General features: G+C 35.8%; 1 protein-coding gene across 3 annotated transcripts in view; it reads left to right on the plus strand.

The window, feature by feature from the left end:
• The window catches only part of FRYL (FRY like transcription coactivator), a 302,580-nt gene that overhangs the window by 106,692 nt on the left and 172,707 nt on the right, over window positions 1-23,181 (plus strand). For all 3 annotated transcript variants that reach the window (XM_057547273.1, XM_057547272.1, XM_057547271.1), the window contains one exon: window positions 7,925-8,056. The gene's annotated coding sequence lies outside the window, so the exon portion shown is untranslated. The remainder of the gene's footprint in view (window positions 1-7,924; window positions 8,057-23,181) is intronic.

Below are 23,181 nucleotides of genomic sequence, written 5' to 3' on the forward strand. Positions count from 1 at the left end.
CACATAGTATATTTATAAAATTTTACAATATTTTGTAACCAGTAGAAATGGTAAAACATGATACCAATTGTATAAAATGTTGAATGTGTATTAAAAGACCTGAAAAAAATTAACCCAGATATTTACATGAATTAATAGTGGCTATCTCTTGGTGTTAGAATTATAAGTAATTTTTAATTTCTTCATTTAAAAAAAAATAATTAATTAATTTATTTATGGCTGTGTTGGGTCTTCGTTTCTGTGCGAGGGCTTTCTCTAGTTGTGGCAAGTGGTCGCCGCTCCTGATCGCGGTGCGTGGGCCTTCACTATCGCGGCCTCTCTTGTTGCGGAGCACAGGCTCCAGACGCGCAGGCTCAGTAATTGTGGCTCACGGGCCCAGTTGCTCCTCGGCAACTCCTCGACCAGGGCTCGAACCCGTGTCCTCTGCATTGGCAGGCAGATTCTCAACCACTGCGCCACCAGGGAAGCCCCCATTTCTTTTTTTTTTTAGAAATGTTGCAGATTTTGTCTATCAGCGTTATGTTATATGAGTTAATAAATAATAATAAACATTTGAGTACTTACTATGTGTCAAGCACTATTTAAGCACTTTTCATCTAAAAGTGAATTCTCATAATAGCCCTGACAGGTTTTATAATCCTTATTTTGCAGATGAGGAAATGGGCATAGAGAGATTGAATACCTTGACAATTTGAGTCTATCCTTCTAAGTTTGTTTGCTTCTAAATGTAGTTTTATCTCCAATAATTAGGAAGATACTATAAATACTGTTTTGTTTTTCTACGTATTACTTAAAGATACATGGTGAATATTATGGCATATTAGTTAAAAAATATGATTTTTAATTGATGGATAACATTTCGTCTAGTGAATATACCATGATTTTTTTTCAACTGGTCCTTTGTTTTTGTTCTGCCCCTCCCCTCCAGTATTTTGCTCATAGGAATAATGGTACAATGGTATCTTTGTGAATAAATCTCTGTGTGCATTTCTGATTATCTTCCTAGAAAAAGCATTTAGAAGTGGAATTATTGGGTCAAAGAGCATAAACATTTTTAAGGCTTTTGATACAAGTTATGAGACTGCAGGTAACAAATGATCATTCTTCCTTAAACTTAGAGAAATTGTTTTGGCGCTATAAATTTGAGAGAAATAGGTCATCTAAACATCAGTGGGAATTTGTGCTTTCACAGTTGCTCTTACAAAAGCGAGGCTTCTCTAAGCTTGCTGGAGACTATAAACACAGAGAAAAAGAGAAAAGACAAACTTTGGAGATTAAATTGTGGCCATTTACTTGCTCTGTGACCTTTCACAGCTACTTATTCATTTTTCTGATTAACTTAAAATTTGGATTAGCCTTAAAACCTTTTTACTGTAAATTGTTTTATATAACATCTAAAATACACATATCGGATTTTCATGAATTTTCTTTAATGTTTGATCATTTAGGACCTCAGGATCATAATTAGGTAGAGAAATTTCCAATGTATAATTTAAAAACTTATAGGTATAAAAGGCATAAGACATTGATTAGAGACAGTAATAACCCTAAAAGTGTTTTAGATGTTGTATTTTAAAATAAGAAAGCTTTTTTCTAGGGGGTCACTCTCTTTTTGTGAAAAGCAAGAACAAAAATTTGGGGGTAATTGGTGGTTTCTGTTAGGGTTAAATAAGGTTTTATTGTGGTTTCTCTTGAGCATATATCTTCTTCCAGGGACTGTGGTAACTTCTACAGAGACTTTAGCTGAAGATATGAGCAGAGGGAGGGGGATTTTAACTTAAGAAGGTCCAGAGAATAATTAATGAAATCAGAAAATTTACCTATGAAGCTACCGAAGAGGTTAGGATCAATTTTTTTCTGGAAAAACTAAGGTTGATAAAGGGTACTCTGACAGTCTATAAATTTGTGAGAGGGACAAATGGAATAAATAGAAAACATTTTATTGAAATTTGAATGCCTTAAGTATTTTTTTTTTTTTTAGAAATTCACGTTCTTTTATTTATTTATTTATTTATTTATTTATTTATGACTGTGTTGAGTCTTCATTTCTGTGCGAGGGCTTTCTCTAGTTGCGGCAAGTGGGGACCACTCTTCATCGCGGTGCGGGGGCCTCTCACCATCGCGGCCTCTCTTGTTGCGGAGCACAGGCTCCAGACGCGCAGGCTCAGTAATTGTGGCTCACGGGCCCAGTTGCTCCGTGGCATGTGGGATCTTCCCAGACCAGGGCTCGAACCCGTGTCCCCTGCATTGGCAGGCAGACTCTCAACCACTGCGCCACCAGGGAAGCCCCTGCCTTAAGTATTTTAATGGGGAAAAAAAAAGTACTGTCGGTCCTCTGTATCTGAGTCTTCCACATACACAGATTCAAATAACCTTGGATCAAAAATACTTAGAAAAAAAAATTCCAGAAAGTTCCAAAAAACAAAACTTGAATTTGCTGCTTCCCACAGCATTAACATTGTATTTACAACTATTTACATAGCGTTTACATTGTATTAGGTATTATAAGTAATCTAGAGAGGATTTAAAGCATATGGGAGGATTTGAGTGGGTTATATGCAAATACTACACACTTTTATATAAGGGTTGAGCATCTGATGATTTTGGCTTCCACAAAGAGTCCTGGAACCAATACCCTCTGGATACTGAGGGATGACTGTACTACTTCTTTATACTATGAATAGTAAAATTATGAAACTATCAACTATAAATGGTAGATATAGAAAATAAGCATAAGGAGGATTTTTTTTTTTTTTTTTTAAGGATTTTCTTATTTATTTATTTATTTATTTATTTATTTTTGGCTGTGTTGGGTCTTCGGTTCGTGCGAGGGCTTTCTCCAGTTGCGGCAAGCGGGGGCCACTCTTCATCGCGGTGCGGGGACCGCTCTTCATCGCGGTGCGCGGGCCTTTCTCTATCGCGGCCCCTCCCGTCGCGGGGCACAGGCTCCAGACGCGCAGGCTCAGCAATTGTGGCTCACGGGCCCAGCTGCTCCGTGGCATGTGGGATCTTCCCAGACCAGGGCTCGAACCCGTGTCCCCTGCATTAGCAGGCAGATTCTCAACCACTGCGCCACCAGGGAAGCCCCATAAGGAGGATTTTTATCAGGGGTTTTTAATGATTGGATTATAAAGGTTCATAACCCTGCAAAATTAGGTATATGTGCATTTTGGAAGGAGAGGCCTCTAAAACTTTTTTCAGATTCTCAAAAGAATGACTTCAAAAAAATTCAAATTCAAAATTCAAGCTCCTACTAGAAGGTAAGCTCCGTGAGGCTAGGGACTTTTGTCTGTTCTGTTCACTCCTCTGTCCCTGGTTCTTGGCACATAGTTCTGCTCAATAAATATTTGTTAAAGGTATGATTTTTGTAAATTTATGTGTGGCATAGTTACAGCAATGGATTTTTAGAAATTAGGGATGGAAAAAAATTCCAGGTTTAGTGAGGTTGATGTCTTGCTTGGCTGTTTCTATATTTGTTCAAAAATTTTCTTTTTGTTTAAGTCTAGATGAGTAGGTAGGGCATTTGTATGATAATTTTGTGGTCGAATTCCTGTTCTGTCTGTGCCAACAGAAATGCTGTAGAATGGGTTAGAAATACTATAGAAATGTAATGCTGTAGAAATGTAACAGGAAAATTGTTCTAAACAATACATATTCATTCATCAGTCTATTAGAAAATGTACTTTGGCTCTGTTTTCATTTGATTCAATGAATGTAATTGTTATAGAAAAACTTCCCCTTAAATTTGAGAATGGAAAATTTTTCTAATTGTTTTCATTAAACCAAGTGGTATGGCAGTAACTGCTACTGTGACTAAAAATGTAAAATCAACAAAATGTTGAAAAATTTACCTGCAGAGAACATTGCTTTATCAGCAAGAGATTTAGATTTTTGCAGTGAAGCCCAGTTATTCTAAAAGAGAAAGCAGTGGGGCATTTTTAGTGCCATTATACGGCATTTTTAGCAGGTGATACAGTGTAATCTGTGATTGCATTAGTCAGCATCATAAGTTTCCATAATTCTTAAAATTGAAATTTGGTAGAAGGTTAAAAGAATGACAAAAGATTAAAATGCAGGTGTGTTTTAAAAATTGTAAAAATTATAACATTTCTAAAATGAGAGAAAAAGTGAATTTCTAAAAATTGAAGTGTGATGGAACCAGTGTTAATTTATAAATCATTAATTTTCTTTCTTAATTAAAGGGATGACTGTAAATTCTTTATCTTAATGACTTTTGCCAGCCAGACAGAAAAGATAATTTGAGTAATTATTTGCTGCCTGCATTTGAGTCTTTGTGAATAGATTTTTCACATTTTCCATAATCTTTGGCAGATTTAAAAAGTCATTGCATTTTACATTTTCCACACTTATTTTGCCATTACAAATAGGAGCTAGATTATTCTAATTTATTCAAAAATCACTGCATCATTTTAAGAGGCCTTCCAATATTCTCAGAATAATTTCAATAGAAGGGCAGGAATTTTCCCATATAGATTTCATATCTTGCAATGTGGTTTCTTTCTTTAGTTGAAATATGATTGAATCTTTAGGTCACCACACATTCCATTATTCAAGTATAAGTACAAAACACATTTTGAAGTGAAATTTAGAGTTTCAAGTTGGAATCTGTGAAGTAATTTAGCTTAATCTTTTGACCCAGTGGTGTAACCCTTTCTGTAGCATTTCTAACAATCTTTGCCTAAAAACTCAGTGAGTAGGAACTCTATTTCTTTATGAAGCAGCTTTTTAAAATGAATTATATAATAATTTATTCTTTTTATTATGTTGAGCTCAAATCTACCTTGTGCTAGGCACCATAACTTCCTGTTTTCCTTTTCAAATTATGAACTATTCCAAGTCTGTAAGTATTGTGAGTACTTATAATGAACATCACTGAGATTCACTTATTCTTAATTTCTACTCTATTTGCTTGAGATTATCATTTTCTGTATCAATGTATATCAGAGACTTTTATGTCACATGTCTTACTACAATTAGGATACATTAGATTTGTGGCATTTCTGTTCTTTATAATTCTTTTCAGAAAGGAAATGAGGTTAATGTGTTATCTGAGCACCCATTCAACTTTCTCTTTTACTTTCTAGACTGAAGCGAATCAGGGTTGTCCCTGAAGGACCTCATTTGATCTGAGAATCCTCCCAAGCCCCAGAGCTGGGCCACTGTTCTCTTTATTTATTACACATGGAAGCTTCTAGATCATTAGTCTTGCTGAAGGTTTAAAGCCTTGGTCCTTTAAAGCTTGTGCTGTTTGACTGTTTACAGTCTTATCTTCAGTGTTGTCAAATACCAGCTGACCTCCTCAAGTCACTCTTGTTTATATGACTTTTTTCTTTTAAAATAAGAAACAACAGGCTTGGTCATGTGTATACCGTGACCACAGTTACCTAACCTCTCTGACCTTGATCATCTCAAAAGCAGTAGTCTAAAAATGGTAATAAAAATTACTCTTCTTGTAGATAAAATATTCTCCAAATTAATCAAGTGAAATGAAAAATAAAAATGAGTTCCATGTTAGATAATATATATGGAGACAAGGTGAAAGTGCAATTGATATAAAAAAAAAAAAACCCAAAAAACCAACAGCCCAAACCACACCCAAGCAAAATGAAAACAAAAACCCATCCCTGCTAAAAATGATTATAACCTATAAAGAAAGCCAGGGAAGTATAAACCAAATATTTTCCAGGGTAACTAAAGATAAAAGTTTGTTTATTTTATCAAAAGTGAAAGTGGAAAATAGGAAGGCTGTATCTCTACTAGAGAGGTATTGAAAATTCTAGGCAAACATTGGGAAATCTTAAAATGACAGTGCTCTGACAGTGTGGTTATAAGAAGAGAAAACACATATAAACAGCATGGCATTAGCCCTTGCTGTGTCTGAGCAAAAGGATATTCAAAAATGAAGCAAAACAAAAGACATAGACATGGTAGTACAAATCAATCCTAGATGCAATTTTTGCAGTATTCCTAAAACTGCTTTGTCCTCCAGGAGTACTTGGTTTTGTGATTTGTCCTAGAAGACACAGTGAACAATAGTTTAAATTTCATTAAATATAGACCAGCACATGACTGTGCTCTGCTCACTATGTACAAGAAATGGTAGGCTATTTGTCACATAAACTTTATTTGCTTTGAGGGAGAAATAATTCCATTAACCTTATATAAAATAAAGGATAAAAAGTTATGGCAGAATTGTAGATATCTGCTTGTTAATATATTCAGAAATATTTGGTGGGGCAGTCAAAAATTCCATAAGTCTGAATGATAACTGATTATGAACAAGTGCATCTAAATTACAATTTTGTTCGTATTTACCAGTTTTGGGGCTTCGAAGATTTGGTTTTAGTCATGATTTAGTTGATTATACTTCTGAATAAGTGAAATATCATTATATTTTTTTATAAGTTGGCTAAAGGAATTTCAGATTAAGAAGTTTTAAGTACAAAATTAATATTTCAGCAAGTAGTTCTTTCTGTTGGGTTGGGGATTAAATTCATTAAACAGAAAAAATAGTAGGAAACCAGATGTGATTTAAAATGAGGTTGATTAGAGTTTCAACGACAAATTAAAAATGTGTCCTATTTAACTGTTGAAAAATGCACAGACCTTTCATGGTAATAAAAACATGGAATGCGCATGATTATATGTGAGGCCTCATATGTGGTAAAAGGATAACTCCCTATGGTCATTGGTTTCATTCTTAGTAGCCATCAAATTATTACATATAAGGTATAGTAGTTCACAATCCATGACCCGCTCAGAGTTATTACAATAGGACTTTGAAAAATATACATCCTAAACACTGTCTGTAGATGGGATAAATATTAGGCCTAGTGGGTATATGAACTATTTTGCAAATCTGATTAATTTAGTGAATAAAATGAAAATGGATTTAATGTATTATTGAACAGTTAAGGTATTAACGTATTCATTCAATCATAGCCTAGTAAAAGCATCATGGCTTGTCACTGCAAAGAGAAGAAAGGAAAAAAACTATAGATTTAAAAGGGATTTAGGAGAGACAATAACAATTGCCTGTATGGATTTTTTTTAGATCTGGATTAGAACAAACTGTTTAAAAAAACACTTATGGGCTTCCCTGGTGGCGCAGTGGTTGAGAATCTGCCTGCCAATGCAGGGGACACGGGTTTGAGCCCTGGTCTGGGAAGATCCCACATGCCACGGAGCAACTGGGCCCGTGAGCCACAGTTACTGAGCCTGCATGTCTGGAGCCTGTGCTCCGCAACAAGAGAGGCCGCGATAGTGAGAGGCCCACGCACCGCGATGAAGAGTGGCCCCCGCTTGCCACAACTAGAGAAAGCCCTCACACAGAAACGAAGACCCAACACAGCCATAAATAAAATAAATAAATAAAATTTAAAAAAAACAAAAAAAACCCCCAAAAAAACCACTTATGAGAAAGTTGGGGAAATTTGAGCACTGATTGGTAGTTGATGTTGTAAAGAAATTATTTTGAATTTATTGTAGATATTATAATGATACTGCCTTATGTTTAAAAAGCAAATCTTTGTCTTAGAGAGATACATACAGAATTATCTACAGATGAAGTGGTATAATGCCTGGAATTTGCTTCAGAATGATCCAGAGTGGTGGGTTAGAGGTTGGGCGGGGGTGTGAAAATATAAATGCAACATGACTTAATGTGAGTTAACAACGGTGGGTTCATTATACTAGTCTTAATAATTTTGCATTAGTTTGAAATTTTTCATAATAAAAACTTAGAAAAAAGTGTAATGCAGCATTAATTGAAAGAGGATAACTGTAGCACCAGCTGACACTGCAATATAATATATTCAGAAGTAAGGGTAGATATGAGTCACACACAGATGTACTTTTTATAAACATATCTAATGTGTCAATCTCATGTTTTGTTTTTCTTCAGAGCTGAAGCCGTTTATTTGAATCTTGGATGATTAACACCTAAATGCTTAATTCTCAGAACTTCTCAAGAGTCCCACAGCCAGGATTAGATGATCCAACTTACCACCAAGAAATTATTGTCTTGAATTCTACGGTAAGATTATAATAAATGTTCTAAAGGCTAAATAGTGACCATGAGGTCTAAAAAGATTTTTGAATGCTGTCTTTGAGTGACTAGCCTTTATTATAATTTCTCAGTCCTGTAACTCTTATACCAAGAGTTCAAGGTTGTGATAATCAACGAAAGATCTTAGAAATATCAACATGCAAACAAGGCTTTATGGTATTTCCCTGTCATAGATTCAGCTACTAACAGATACTGGAGTGCCATGCTTTCCCTCTTGCTGTATGTCTCAGGGTGGGTCCTCCGAAAACTGATGCTGGAAGAGAGTTTGGCTTCCCGGATGTTTATTAGGGATCAACAACCTATAAAGAGAGGAGGTTACTGGGCAGCGGAAATTGAAGTGTAATGTAGGCTCAACAAAGCCTTAGCCAACTGAGACAGGGAGTCTTGTAGTTGTGAGAGTTAAGCTTCTTGGGGATGGAGACATATCCTTAATGCCTTTGCATTGGGCACAGGCCATTAAAGAAGCTGCTCAGCAAATATTTGTTGAATGAAGGAAATCTGAGAAAAATCTTGTGGTCCCTCCTGTAACACCTAATTCTTGCCCTTCCTTTTTCCAGTTGAAAGTGTGGTTTAGAACAGTGAGGTTAACAGTGACACACATGGTTGTCTTGTACATCATGAACAAACATGAAGGTAACTTGTCCTCCATAATCAGCATGTGTTGCATACCACTGTGTTCCTGGGCTCCACAGATAAGGAAGACCTACAATGGGACCTGAGGAAAACCACACATATAAGTTTTAAAGCAGCGGTCCCCAACCTTTTTGGCACCAGGGACCGGTTTCGTGGAAGACAGTTTTTCCACAGATGAGGGGCAGGGATGGTTCAGGCGGTAATGTGAGCGATGGCTCAGGAGGTAATGCGAGCAATGGGGAATGATGGGGAGCGGCAGATGAAGCTTTACTCGCTTGCCCGCCGCTCACTTCCTGCTGTGCAGCCCGGGGGTTGGGGACACCTGTTTTAAAGAATATGAGACTGTATCAGTAAAGAGGAAACAAACAAAAAAAACAACATGGATCTAGAGGGTATTGTGCTAAGTGAAGTAAGTCAGGCAGAGAAAGACAAATACCATGTGATTCCATTTATATGTGGAATCTCAAAAACAAAACAAAGGAACACACAGAAAACAGAAACAGACTCAACAGATACAGAGAACAAACAGGGGCTTGCCAGAGGGGAGAGTGTTGGCAATATGGGTGAGATAGGTGAAGGAGATTAAGAGGTACAAATTTCCAGTTATAAAATAAGTAAGTCATGGAGATGTAACATACAGCATAGGGAATATAGTCAGTAATATTGTAACGACTTTGTATGGTGACAGGTGGTAACTAGACTTATGGTGATCTTTTCATAATTATAAAAATATCGAATCCCTATGTTGTAAACCTGAAACTAGTATAATATTTTAAGTCAGTTATCCTTCAGTTAAAAAAAAAAAGAATGAACGAGGGACTTCCCTGGTGGTCCAGTGGTTAAGAATCCGCCTTCCAGTGCAGGGGATGTGGGTTTGACCCCTGATTTGGGGAACTCAGATCCCACATGTTGTGGGGCAACTAAGCCCGTGCGCCGCAACTACTGGGCCCTCACGCCACAACTAGAGAGAAGCCCCTGCGCCACAAAGAAGAGCCTGCGCACCATAACGAAAGATCCTGCATGCTGCAACAAAGATCCCACGTGCTGCAACTAAGACGCAATGCAGCCAAATAAATTAAAAAAAAAAAAAAAAAAAAGAATGAATGAGGTAAGATGGAAAAAACAAAAACCCTGTAAGATACAGTGATAACTCCTAGGCTATTAAGGGATATGGATTATGGTTCTAACCAGTTTGTTTTTTCTGTGTGTAGGGAATAGGCTGATCAGATATGAATTTTTAATCCTCTTATGCTCCAGGTTAAGAGAGGATCTGCTTCTGAGAAGGACTTTTTTATTTTATTTTATTTTTTTGAGAAGGGCTTTTTTAAAGTCAGTGTTTTTTTCTAGTTGGTACAGTCCTGCTTTAGGGCAAGAAATTTGAGTCCTTTACTTGACTTCTTGTTGTTTTCTTTTTCCTCTTTTCCTTTTTACTGTAGGATTCCATGAGACAGGATTTGCATTAATAAATCCTCTAAATTTTCTCTGAACCTTAATACTATATTAATGCTTTATGTGTAGAGGACTTTTACTTAACATCTTTTAAATGAATGAAATAGAGAATAATTGACTTCATTATTAACGTGGCAGAAGAATAAGGATTAAAAACTTGACAGTTCAGACCAGAAATTTCCTTGTTTTTATATTATAACAATTTTCCCTGATATCTGTGTAGACAATTTTATGCTTCATCTTTTAATATATGTAGACCATTTTCTTCATATTAAGTGTTGGAAGAATGAGATTGTGTTTGTGTTTCACTAAGTGAATCAGATTTTTTTTTATTATTAAAATGTGTATCTTTCAAAGTTATCAGTTTGATTAGTTTAGAGATGTTTACGTCTTATCTGTTCCCATTTTTTTTTCCCATTTCTTTCTTGTCACTTTGTAACCCCACCAGAGGGCAGGCAAAGGAAGGGAGAAAAGACATTAATTTAAGTTCACGAAGTCTTATGTAGGCACCTTTTACTGGCACATTTTGTCATGCTTCTGGATTGTAGTAAGGCAGTAGGATCAGCTACTTTTACTATTTTAAAATATTTAGTAGAATGCTCAGTTATTTGGAAATAAATTGTGTAAGGTTGATTACTGGGTTTATTGAATTAAATATTTATACTTTAAACTGTTCAACTTTATTTTCTTAGATTCATACATTTTAAATTATCAATTTTTTTTAGTAATTCGTGCCAAGGTTTCCTTTGCTACTGTTGATACTTATGATTGATTATAATGAAGAGGTTTTTCTGTGTGTGTTTAAAAGTACATTGGGATGTTCATAATACAGTATAGTTTTAAATTACTCCTTTTCACCTCCTGTAAAACTTGATGTTCCTGCGGTCTATTAGTGAATTTTCAGAATGATAAGAATTATCTTTTGAATACAAGTTACTGTTTCACATTTAAGTTGTTCAGTGTATTTAAAAGTAAGACACACCTCAGACCAAAGTAAATTTGTCTTAACATTATCACAGTGTAGGTTTTCAAAGTCTAAATGTTAAACTAGATGGATGCTAAACATTTTATAGTCCTGGTATTGCTGTTAACACCCATTGTACATGTACATGTATATATGAAGTGCAGTTTCACAGTCGGTAGCTGTTTGACTTCTTATCAGTATGAACAGCAAATGTCCTAAAAATCAGCTTCAAAACAGCTGGCAGTCGACCCACCTAAGTTCACACGACGTTTCTTTGCTCTTTGACACAAAGAGTGGACCTTACCTTCTCATCAAGGAAGTTGGTACAAGCACCTGTCTGTGTGCTCGTGGGCCCAGTAATGTAGAAGAACCTTAAAATGGACTTTTTGAAGAGAGTTGTTCCTCCCATTCTTTCGGGAGATGTGGTTTTGGACACTAGAGAGAGTTTTCGGGGAAGTCCTCCAAGATTGCTGAAGTTGAAACCTCTTAGTTTGCTTTCATCAGAGAAGACTGTAGATGAGGAGAGTGGTCACAGTAATTATGACAAACACCAACAGCAGCAACTAGGTAAAGTAAAAATGTATTTTCAATCCTTTAATAAAAACTATTTTAGGAAAGTAAAATTATTTTTATAAGTATGAATTCTAGTGAGCATAAATCTTTATTTTGAAAATCAAGTTTAAATACTAAAAAGAATTTAAAAAGAGTAAATATATAGTTGGCCTAAATTTTTTTAGTATCAAAATGTTGCTTTGAGTTTAGATGGAGAAATATTGATTGCTATAGATAAAGATAAAGCCATTAATAAAGTTAACAGTTTAGTGATCTTGGAAAATATTTTTATGATGAAGGATTATACTTATTGAAAAAAGTGTTATTGATTCGCTTTGTTGTGCAACAGAAACTAACACAGTATTGTGAAGCAATTACACTCCAATAAAGATCTGTTAAAAAAAAAATTAAAAATTAAAAAAAAAAAAAAAGTGTTATTTTACAATCGGTAAAAACAAGGTAAGGTATATACCTGAAAAACAAGATACTGAGTTTTATCTATCACTACAGAAATCACTTAAAAAAAAAGTCCCATTCTTTTGTTCTAAAGATAAAGAATATTTGGGATGAAATATTAAAAAAAAATCTTTGAATATAATAATGATTATTTTGTGTCACTACCTTTATTTCATATAATTCTGCAAAGTTGAATATAATGCCTTTTAAAGTTTGAGAGGATGATACTCATGTGTCAGGAGAAAAATCAGGTTTGCATATGGTAACTAGAAAATGTTGGAAAAAAAAAAAAAGGAAAATCCTTTAAGAAGATGATGAAAAAAATGCCTGCTTTAAAATTTTGACTGAAACACTTAAAAATGTTAAAATGTTCTATATGATTATGAATTTTTATTATAGGGAATATATAACTGCTCATACAAATTAATGTAATATTTAGTAGAAAGAAGAGATTTTCTGTAAATCCTCTGCAAGTTTGATATATATTCTTACAGCTGTTTTTTATGCATATTTAATATGCACATATACATTTTTACTTATAGAATTTAAAAATGAGATTTACTATCTAAACTGTTCTGATACTTGCTTTCTCATTTAATACATCATAACCATCTTTCTGTCTCTTTAAAATGCATGCCATTGTATGACATAATTTATTCAATCAGTCCTTATTGATGAACACTGAGTGACTTTAATTTTTAATTATTAAAAGTAATTATGTAATATATATCCATTTATTTTATTACTTTATTATCCATTTATTGTATTACTTTATGCCTTTGTATGATTGCTTCTTAGTATAAATTTCTATGTACATTTAAAATTTTGATAGACAATGTCAAGTTACTTTTCAGAATTTTCTCAATTTAAGCTCCCCAGGGCAGTATCTCTATTTCTTTGTACTCTCCTTAACACTGTTTCTTGTCAGTTTAAAAAATAGGGTCATACTTAGGAGAAACTAAAATTTCTGTTTTAAATATATTGTGTAAAAGAAAGGAGAAGGAACTTTTAAGTTTTAAAAAGAAATATTCATATCTAGAATATACTGGTATTAGAAGTCTTTTTTTTTTTTTTAATACTCTTCACTCATTTGGGTGGATAAAGTGGAGGTGAGACTACTGATGGGTTAGTGCCTCTTAATTTCAATTAAAATCTAAATCATTCAGTACTTAGTTTTGTGTTCAACAGTATAGATATGCATAAGTGAAGAATATGAATGTATTAATATGTGCAGTTATTTATGTTATTAAAAATTTACTCTTTAGCTTTCAGTCTTGAATCATATATTTGCTTTCTTCACTGTACCACAGCATATATAAGGGACCTGGTGTTTAAATGTAATATCCTATACCCATTAGTTTAATATGGCTCCTTTTTTTTTTTTGTAAGACTGTCTTACACATTTTTGAACATAGCATATATGTTATAAAGTATAATAATGAGATTTTATAATTTACATTAATTTGCAAATAGCACTCAATTTAACGATTAAGGGCTTTCTATGCTATATATCTTTTTACCAATCAGTCAAAATAAAAATCATGGAACTGAAACAACTTAAGAATCTGTTAAGAATCTGTTTGAAATTTCAGAGGCCACAGGTCCTTTGTGGAATAACTCTTGCCCCATTTTTCTCTTCAAAAATAAAATTCAACTTTAGGGAATGACTATTAAAATTAATTTAAGGGACTTCTTTGGCAATATCTGTAAAAAGATTTGGTTTCTGAAATTTCAATTTACTGATAAAGTCCTTTTCTTGAATCTCAAAATTTGATACTAAATTTATATTGTATGTAAGAATAAAACCCACATGAGTCACACCAGTCTACACACTGATTACTTGCAACTCAGCATGAATGAATTTTACCTCCTGCTTGCTGGTGGTTCTGGGATAGAGATAATGCAGTAGTTTATCCAGAAGTCATGCAAAGAACTGGGTACAGTTCTTCTAAAGGGCGTTACAGTTTGCTCATTTAATGAAAGGAGAAATCAAGAGTATGAAGAGATTTCATATCAGTAGTGCAAAGAAGGAAGTATTCTTTTAGAGAAAAACTGGTATGTAATCTCATAGCTTTGTATTTGGATCAGTTGTTTCCAACTTCTTTAATTGTTAATTCAAAATTACAAAAAATTATTTCTAAGGAATTTTAGACAAAATTGTAATATGGATTGATAATTGTACTTTCGTGAGAGGATATAGAAATTTACCTTGCTACTTTTAACTCCAGAAATGTTTATAGATGCTTATGGTTTCTTTAACAAAAATATGCATAGAAATTTGAGATATTTGCAGGGGTTGATATTTTGAAGAACATTTTTCTTCACTTTTGATAAAGTTTTTCATTTTTTAACTTTCTCTAAATATTAAGTAACCTAATGTTTTAAGAGTTTGATAGAAATTCGCAAACAACACACTGGATTTACCAGAAATCCTCTATTTCTCTGTAAAATATATTAACAAATGCCTGTAGTTCACTGCACACTGTTCAAACCCCCTGCCACCGCATCTGCTCCGAGCAGATTCAGGTGTGGGCTTACCAAGAGTTGGTTGCGTTTTAAACCAAACTTGTTTATGCCAGTTATACTTGTAGTTCTGATCATGTATTTTAATTAGGTATCACATAATTCAGTAAAGTATGAGGCTGAAAAGAAAGTTGTTTCGGTGTAAAAAAGTTGAATACTTTGGTCATACTCCATAAAAGTGAATTACTAGAAAAGTTTGCTTTTAAAATTACATGTAGGCCAGAGAAATATACAAGATTGGAAGGATTTTGCCCTCACATACCTTCAATTTCCCACTCCACTTTGAAGAAATTGAAACTAGGTATCATTTTAGGTGGGAAAGACAACAGAGTAATCAGCAAATTCACCTTAAGAGACAGGGACTTGGCACTACATCAGAAGGCTAGGGAATAAACATGGATTTTCTATTAAGTTAAAACCTTTAGTAGACCTATTGATTTCCCCCCCAACCCCCCTGATTCCTACTTTAATGGAGCTTTTTGATTAAATGATTAGTTAACAGTTATAATTTATAATAAGGGGACTCTATATAGTTGTATAATGTTGCAATTTTCTTAAAGAAGTAAATCATTTATTTGCTGTCCTTAATAAAAAAAAAGAAATCAAAATGTTCATGTGTTCATGTTATGTAATCTTATTCATAGATGCTTAAATGTCCAATATTTTTTGTGTAGAGTCCTAATAATGTGATCAAAGACTGATTTCACTGATAGATACTATTTGTGCCAGTTCTACTAATATTTATCTTCAGGCGTAAGAGTTGGTGGGGAGAAAATGCCCTTCACTGATTCAGAATATACTTCAGTGCTGTCTCACCATTGAAGGAGAATGAATGTTAGGCATAGTTATGCGTCAGATCCTAAGAATCAGGCAGTGTGTTTCCACAGGCTTCTGTTGTGACAGCTGCAAAGTCCTTGTATCTCCAGGACTGGGTTATTTTTATTCTGATGGAATCAACCTTAATTTTGTTGTTGTTCATTCTGTTTGGAGTCAAGAATAAGTGAGTGTAAATATATTATGATTGATTTTTATAATTCACCAAGAACAGAGATAATGAGACATTGAACAGAACTAAATATATGTCAACATTATTTGAGCACCTTATGTATTCTGGGCATTGTTTTCTTGTTTTGATTTACAAATAACTTAAATGGTCCCTTTTGTCTACCCATTTAGTGCATACCTGTCCCTTTTCCCCTCTCAGAATATAAGTTGAACATGGACTTTGCTTTGTCTACTGATGTGTTCCAGGGTTTGGAACATAATAGTTGCTCAATAAATATTGGTTGAATGAGCAGATGTTATCTAAGTTGTCATGAAAACCCTGTGAGATAGGTTGTTATACAAAGTTTTAGAAGTTCAGAGAGGCTTAACCAAATTATTTGAGGTTTTTTTGGCTACTCAGTGGTATAGTTATGCCTTTTTTTATTTATTTTTTTTGGATAATTGGATTTTCTAATACTGATATTTGTCATCCCCACAGAAAGTGTATTGGTTTTTTAAATGAATTTATTTATTTATTTATTTATTTATTGTCTGTGTTGGGTCTTCTTTGCTGCGCACGGGCTTTCTCTAGTTGTGGCGAGCGGGGGCTACTCTTCGTTGCGGTGCGCAGGCTTCTCATTGCGGTGGCTTCTCTTGTTGCAGAGCATGGGCTGTAGGCACGCAGGCTTCAGTAGTTGTGGCGTGTAGGCTCAGTAGTTGTGGCTCACAGGCTCTAGAGTGCAGGCCCAGTGGTTGTGGCACGCGGGCTTAGTTACTCTGTGGCATGTGGGATCTTCCCAGACCAGGGCTCAAACCCGAGTCTCCTGCATTGGCAGGTGGATTCATAACCACTGTGCCACCAGGGAAGCCCATGCCATTGTTTTAAAGTCAGGCATTTTGTCCTTCTACTCCACCTCACTGCAGTGTTTGATGTTTTTGAATCTTTATGTATAAAATATTTTTTAAAAGACTAGTGTATCTATCAAGTTTAATTGTTCCACCAAAGAACACATACTTTATTTATTTTTTTTTTTGGTGCTTTCATTTTAATTAAGAGCTATATTTCAATAGGAAAACACTTTAATTCCAATATGTCTGCATCTCTTTCAGATCCTGTGTTATGGTTTAATGAACAGTTGATAATTATTTCTCTAACACTCTGGTTATGTAAGCTGGTTAAGTAAATAGCTGTTTCACATGACTTTTACAAAAACAGTTGAGACTCACATTAAGATACCATTTTCATTTCATTATAAAGTGTTAATGACTCCATGGGATATAAACATTTAAATAGTATACTGGTATACCTCTCTTGAGGTGTTCAGCACAGCTTACTAGCAGGAACAACAGACCAAAACGTAGCACTTGTTATATAAAATTCCAAATGTCATTTGGTTGAGTTTTAAAGGCTGCTATTTATATTTGACTAGTGAAGAATGGGGGATGCCAACTATTACTAACTGGATTTCCTTAATAAGTGACCTTTTTAGTTTTATTTTTGTTGAACCGTTGCTCTCAGTGGTTATTAGATTTTGTATCTCCTGAATAGCTCGCTTTTGTTTGATGCACCCTATGTTGGGTAGAGGAATAGCATGGCAGGCCAGTTTCTTTTTAGAAGGGAATGAGATGAGTAAAGAGCGTTTTAAGTGTTCATCCAAGGCTGGACTCTGAGGTTTTCCTTTGCCGCTTCAAATGCTTGTAAGTGATAACAGACCAAAGGAGATAGAGAATCCTTTGGAATTCAAATGTCATTAAAAGATTCTTGGGCAGGACAGTGTCACGGAAGAACTTGAGCTCCAAATTATAATCAGTCTGCTATGGAATTTCTGGCTTGACCCCAATGATACCTTGTTCTCACTGTGTAAGTGTGTGAAGGAGTTCATGAATTCTTCTTGTTTATATAAATGGGATTTGGAAGTGTTGGGCTTTCACAGTGTCCTGAAATCAAGTAGGATCCCTTACTTAAGAGGGTCTTTGGAGTACTTTTCAGGTGGTTTTCATTGGCGATTGCAGGAGAAGCCGTATGGGTGGTTATATTCATGCCTTTTCTGAGTCTGTGAGAATTCTCATGATAGAGGAGAGATATTGGAAAACACCTACAGGCGTGATGGGAGAGAGGCAGTGAAGTAAGTATTGAGAATGGCATGGAGTGGGGCTTTGATCCAGACTGAGTTGAGCTCCACTGGTGACTGGCTATGTGTCTTTGAACAGGCTACTTAATCTCTCTAGGCCAGTTGACCTCACCTATCACTTTGAATGATATTTTCTTTGTAGCATTGTTTTCAAGATTACCAAAAATGGTAACAAAGTTGATACATGATTCAATACATAGCGGCTATTACTGTTTAAAAAAACTTTTGAATTTTTGACTTGGAGATAGATGAATCAAATTTAACTAGAATTTATCTTTGGAGCATTCCACTGTAGAAAACATTCTAGGAATTTGGATCTAGGTCTTTTGTTGTGCATAATTCCGAACCATTTTAGCATGTGATTTATAGCTACATGACAGTTCGTGGGAACTTGAGTTGCAACACCTTCTCCTGTGCTTTCCTTCTTTGTCTGTAATGTGTGCTCTTCCAAATAGCTACTGCCAAAAGATCTTGTGATTCCGATACAAAGGTTTTTAGAAGTTAGTGTAGCAGTATTACTTCAGTAGGTTCTCTTGGCTGTTTTTAAAGTTAACCTAACACTTTTTTAAAAAAAATTTCATTTATTTTTGTCTGCGTTGGGTCTTTGTTGCTGCGTGCGGGCTTTCTCTAGTTGCGGCTAGTGGGGGCTACTCTTCCTTGCAGTGCACGGGCTTCTCATTGTGGTGGCTTCTCTCGTAGCGGAGCACAGGCTATAGGCGCGCAGGCTTCAGTAGTTGTGGCACGTGGGCTTCAGTAGTTGTGGCTCGCATGCTCCAGAGCGCAGCCTCCGTAGTTGCGGCACACAGGCTTAGTTGCTCTGCGGCATGTGGGATCTTCCTGGACCAGGGCTCGAACCCATGTCCCCTGAGTTGGCAGGCGGATTCTTAACCACTGCGCTACTAGGAAGTCCCAGCCTAACGCTTCTTAAGAAGGGTCATTTTGGACTGTCTCCTCAAGTTACGTGGATGTATATTTTTAAAAATTGGGGCAGTTAAGTGTGACTAGAGGTAGGGTCAGGGTCTTTACTTCTTTGGCTCTTAGAAAGGACTTTTAAGAAACTTAATTGAAATAAAAATGCATCTGTCTCCATTTTAAGAGGCCTAGAATAGTCTCCTCTCTATCCCACTTACTCTCCCGTTTCCTAATCACAGAATTGATGTTTATCTAGTATGGTGATACTGGTTGTTAAAATATTACAATTCCTCGTATCAGTTGATACTTAGCTACACTCCTACGTCCCTCCCCCATGTGCTCCTGCTGCTTCAGCCCTCCTGTCCTACCCCAGGACCCTCTTTGATCACCCCGGGTTTCATCAACTAAAGGGTGAGACCTAGGCATACCAGGGACTCCAGGACCCAGCTCCACTCTGAGGCTGGGCTTGTTAAATTGTTCAGTTACCGTACCTTCCTGGTGGCTGACTATTTTGATGATCACCCCTGTTTATTCTCACTTAGAGAAGCAAAAGGAAGGAGATACTATGGATAAGATAAAATAGTTGAAACAAAAGGGTATAAGAAAAATATAAATAAATATTAGGCAAAAATACTGAAATAATGTGTAAAAAGATGAATAAAATGATAGAAAATAATATCTATATCCAAAGATTCTAAAAAAATAACAAAGAGGTTAAAATGCACAGTAAAATAGGTTAAGATGACTAAAGCTGAGTGTAAATTTAAAATGTAACTAAAAGAATATACTAGGAGGGTTAAACAAAAATAAAGTGTGCTATAAAAGGAATTCAGGAAGCAACATACAGCCCAAGGGTTAACTCCACCCACCTATAAGTAGTGGCCTTTGGGTTGAGGCAACCATACATAGTTACAAGCTTCCAATCCTGGTTACTTCCTGAAACTGGAACTCTGCAGGGGGAATAGAAGTCTCTGTGTGACTGTCCTTGGGGTTGATAGTTTCCCTCGCCCCCAACCTCAGTTACTTATTCTCTGTCATTGTCCACTGGCTTCTGTTATTCCATTTAACATAAAAGCATTGTTTCTTTTTCCAGATAGTGAGTTCTTTCAGAACTGAGTTGGTCTTATTTATATGGGTAGCCCCAGAGCTCAGCCCCATGGCAGGCACTTAGGAAGCAGTTATTAAATGTTTGTTGAAGGTTAGCGTCTTCTGTCCTCTGGTTCTCGTCCTTTATGTGCCAGAGCAAGTTTTCACTTGTTCTGAAGAGCTGCTGTCAGTTGCCATATTTAGCCCACTGACTTCTTCCTTCAAAACCATCTAGCACATTGCTCAGTGGGCAGTGGTTCCTGAGGCAAAAGCAGCCTCCCATTAGTTTGAAAATGAAAAAAGAAAAAAAAATGCTTCAAATCAAGCAAAAGATGATCTAGAGTACAAGCTTTTTCTGGAAAGGGCCAGATAGTAAATATTTCAGGATTTGTAGGCCATAAGTCTCTGTCACAACTGCTCAGCTCTGACTTCGTAGAGCAAAAGGAGCCTAGATGAAATGTGAATGCATGTGTGTGGCTGTGTTTCAGTACAGCTTTATTTACATATCAGGTGATGAACCAGATTTGGCCTGGGGGCCTAAGTGTTCCAACCCTAAACTGGAATATGGATAAGGATATTGCTATCATCAGAGAGCTACATGCAGGTAATTTACCTGGGAAATAGAGAATGGAAACTTTGAAGAAGCGGTTCACTGTTATACTTATTTTCTGTAACCCTTGGAGTAGTGTTTTATCCATAGTAGGTGTTCAATAAATATTTATTAATTTGATTTGGGATCCAACTCTCTCACTTATTCTCCCTGGGCTTCAGTTATCTTATCTAAAATTTAAGGGATTATGTTGCCTGATCTTTAAAGACTCTCCAGTTAAAAAAAATCTGCAATTCTCTGTTTGTGGAAGGCCAGATGGTTAATTCTTTAAAGATAAGAATTGTTGGCTTAACACATTTCCTGTATGCCTTTAATATCCTGCTGTGATTCTGAAATAGTTGCTTTTTACCAATCATTTTGTTTTATGGACGTTTCCATAATGGAACTCACTGTCCACTAGGTTATACTGGTACCTTTCACCCATCTTTATCACCCTATCCTGCCACATGTGTGGATACAATACACACTTTGCCTTACTTTAATCATAAAATTTATTAAGCCTAATCAGTTTTTAATAGAATAAATTAGCTCTAAAGGTAATTCATTGTAGGTTTTTTTTTTTTTAGAAAGACAATGACTCTTCATAGAAAGATGGCGATCAAAATGAGGATCAGTCTGCCTTTGAGAATTATGTTTTCCTAAATGCTGTATCAGCAAGTGAACATTCCATCATTGATTTATTCATTTAAACTGTTAAACAATAATCCAAAATAATTTTAGATATTACAGATGTAAATTATTATCACCTTACCTAAATCTTGAATTCTACTTTTACTTAGACTTTTTTTTTGGCTGTACTGGGTCTTCGTTGCTGCGTGCGGGCTTTCTCTAGTTGCGGCGAGCGGGGGCTACTCTTTGTTGCGGTGCGCGGGCTTCTCATTGCAGTGACTTCTCTTGTTGTGGAGCGTGGGCTCTAGGCGCGCGGGCTTCAGTAGTTGTGGCACGCGGGCTCAGTAGTTGTGGCGCACGGGCTTAGTTGCTCCGCAGCATGTGGGATCCTCCCGGACCAGGGCTTGAACCCGTGTCCCCTGCGTTGGCAGGTGGATTCTTAACCACTGCACCACCAGGGAAACCCCTTTACTTAGACTTTTGATAGATTTTTCTGTTTCTAGAGAGTGATTTGTTTAAGGTTAGGTAAGGCATCTGACAATCTATTATACTGTCCTCAAGAAGAAGTGTAAGCTGGCATATATTTCTAGTCTACATGATAGAGAAACTTTAAAAAAAACTCAAAAAAGTTCGTCGTAAGGAATGCAGAAAATTTATATTTATTATTTCTCAGGGTTCTGAATTCTCTTTCTTTTTTTAATGAATATATCTTTTTTATTATTTTATTTATTTATTTATTCATTCATTTATTTATTTATAATTTTATTTATTGGCCGCGTTGGGTCTTCATTGCTGCACACGGGCTTTCTCTAGTTGTGGCGAGCAGGGGCTACTCTTCGTTGCGGTGCGTGGGCTTCTCTTTGTGGTGGCTTCTCTTTGTTGTGGAGCATGGGCTCTAGGTGCACGGGCTTCAGTAGTTGTGGCACGCAGGTTCAGTAGTTGTGGCACGCAGGCTTAGTAGTTGTGGCTCGCAGGCTTTAGAGCGCAGGCTCAATAGTTGTGGCGCATGGGCTCAGTTGCTCCGCGGCATGTGGGATCTTCCTGGACCAGGGCTGAACCCGTGTCCCCTGCATTGGCAGGTGGATTCTTAAACACTGAGCCACCAGGGAAGTCCTGAATTTTCTTAATCTCTATTTTTAAATAAGTATAGATGTGTGCTAAAAATGACATAAGCAGGATAATGATGTTTTTGTATTAATATAATTTAAAGTAGCACTTCTTAAGCTTTACCATGCTTAAGAATGACCTAGGGGATCTTATAAAGAAGTCGGTTCTGATTTATAAGGTTTAGGATGAGGCTTTAAAGAATATTAAGATTACGAAGGTAAATTCTTCCAAATTAGTTTTAATATACATTATGATTAAGCTTGATGGTGCATAAACATTTTCCTGTGTTTTGGGCTTGCCCATTTAACTACACTGGACAATCTCTTCATCTTTTCTTCCTAACACTGCTGGTACTCTACTTCCTAAGTGTAATTTTTGTCTTTACATTTGAGTGCCTCTGCAGTTTGACGCTTCCTTTCCTTTACTGATTTAGACTGTTCCTCTTATACTTTATTACAGCCTTGCCAACTCACCCCTTTGTTTTAAAACTGAGTGATATAAAAGGTGGCTCTAACAATAAAAATTTCTAGTTGATTGAAAGCTTATTGTGCTACTGACAAGGTAGGAAAAATTCAGGAAGGGAAGTGTTGGCAGGAAGTTGTGAGCCTTTACTTTGTGATGGTGCTTCATGGATAAAGTGACCATTGGTCTCCACCGACCTTGGACAGTTAATGGTTTACATCTCTGTTCTGACATGTTGTTAATAGTTCGTGCGTACTTTCACGCTCAAAAAAGTCCTGCCTTGGACAGTACATTTTATGTTTCCCTTATTCATGGTTCATAGAATTTTACCTATTCTTTCCCAGTAGGATTGACCAGTTGTAATGCATATACTCTTTTCTTCTCAATATATCTGTATACCATGTATTGACAATGAAAGTATCTTAGTATTAACAATTCTAGTTTCTTTTGGGGCAGTGAATATACATTGTGCATGTTGTAAAACTACAAATCCAATAACAAGCCTTTTGAATAGAAAATTTGTAGCTGGATTTTTATCACCAGTATCTTCAAAAATTATTTCAGGCAATTAAATTTAATTTCTGATGTCTAGAGTTCTTAAGATCTCAAGAAT

This window comes from Balaenoptera acutorostrata, chromosome 5 (assembly GCF_949987535.1).
Source record: "Balaenoptera acutorostrata chromosome 5, mBalAcu1.1, whole genome shotgun sequence".
Taxonomy (NCBI): domain Eukaryota; kingdom Metazoa; phylum Chordata; class Mammalia; order Artiodactyla; family Balaenopteridae; genus Balaenoptera; species Balaenoptera acutorostrata.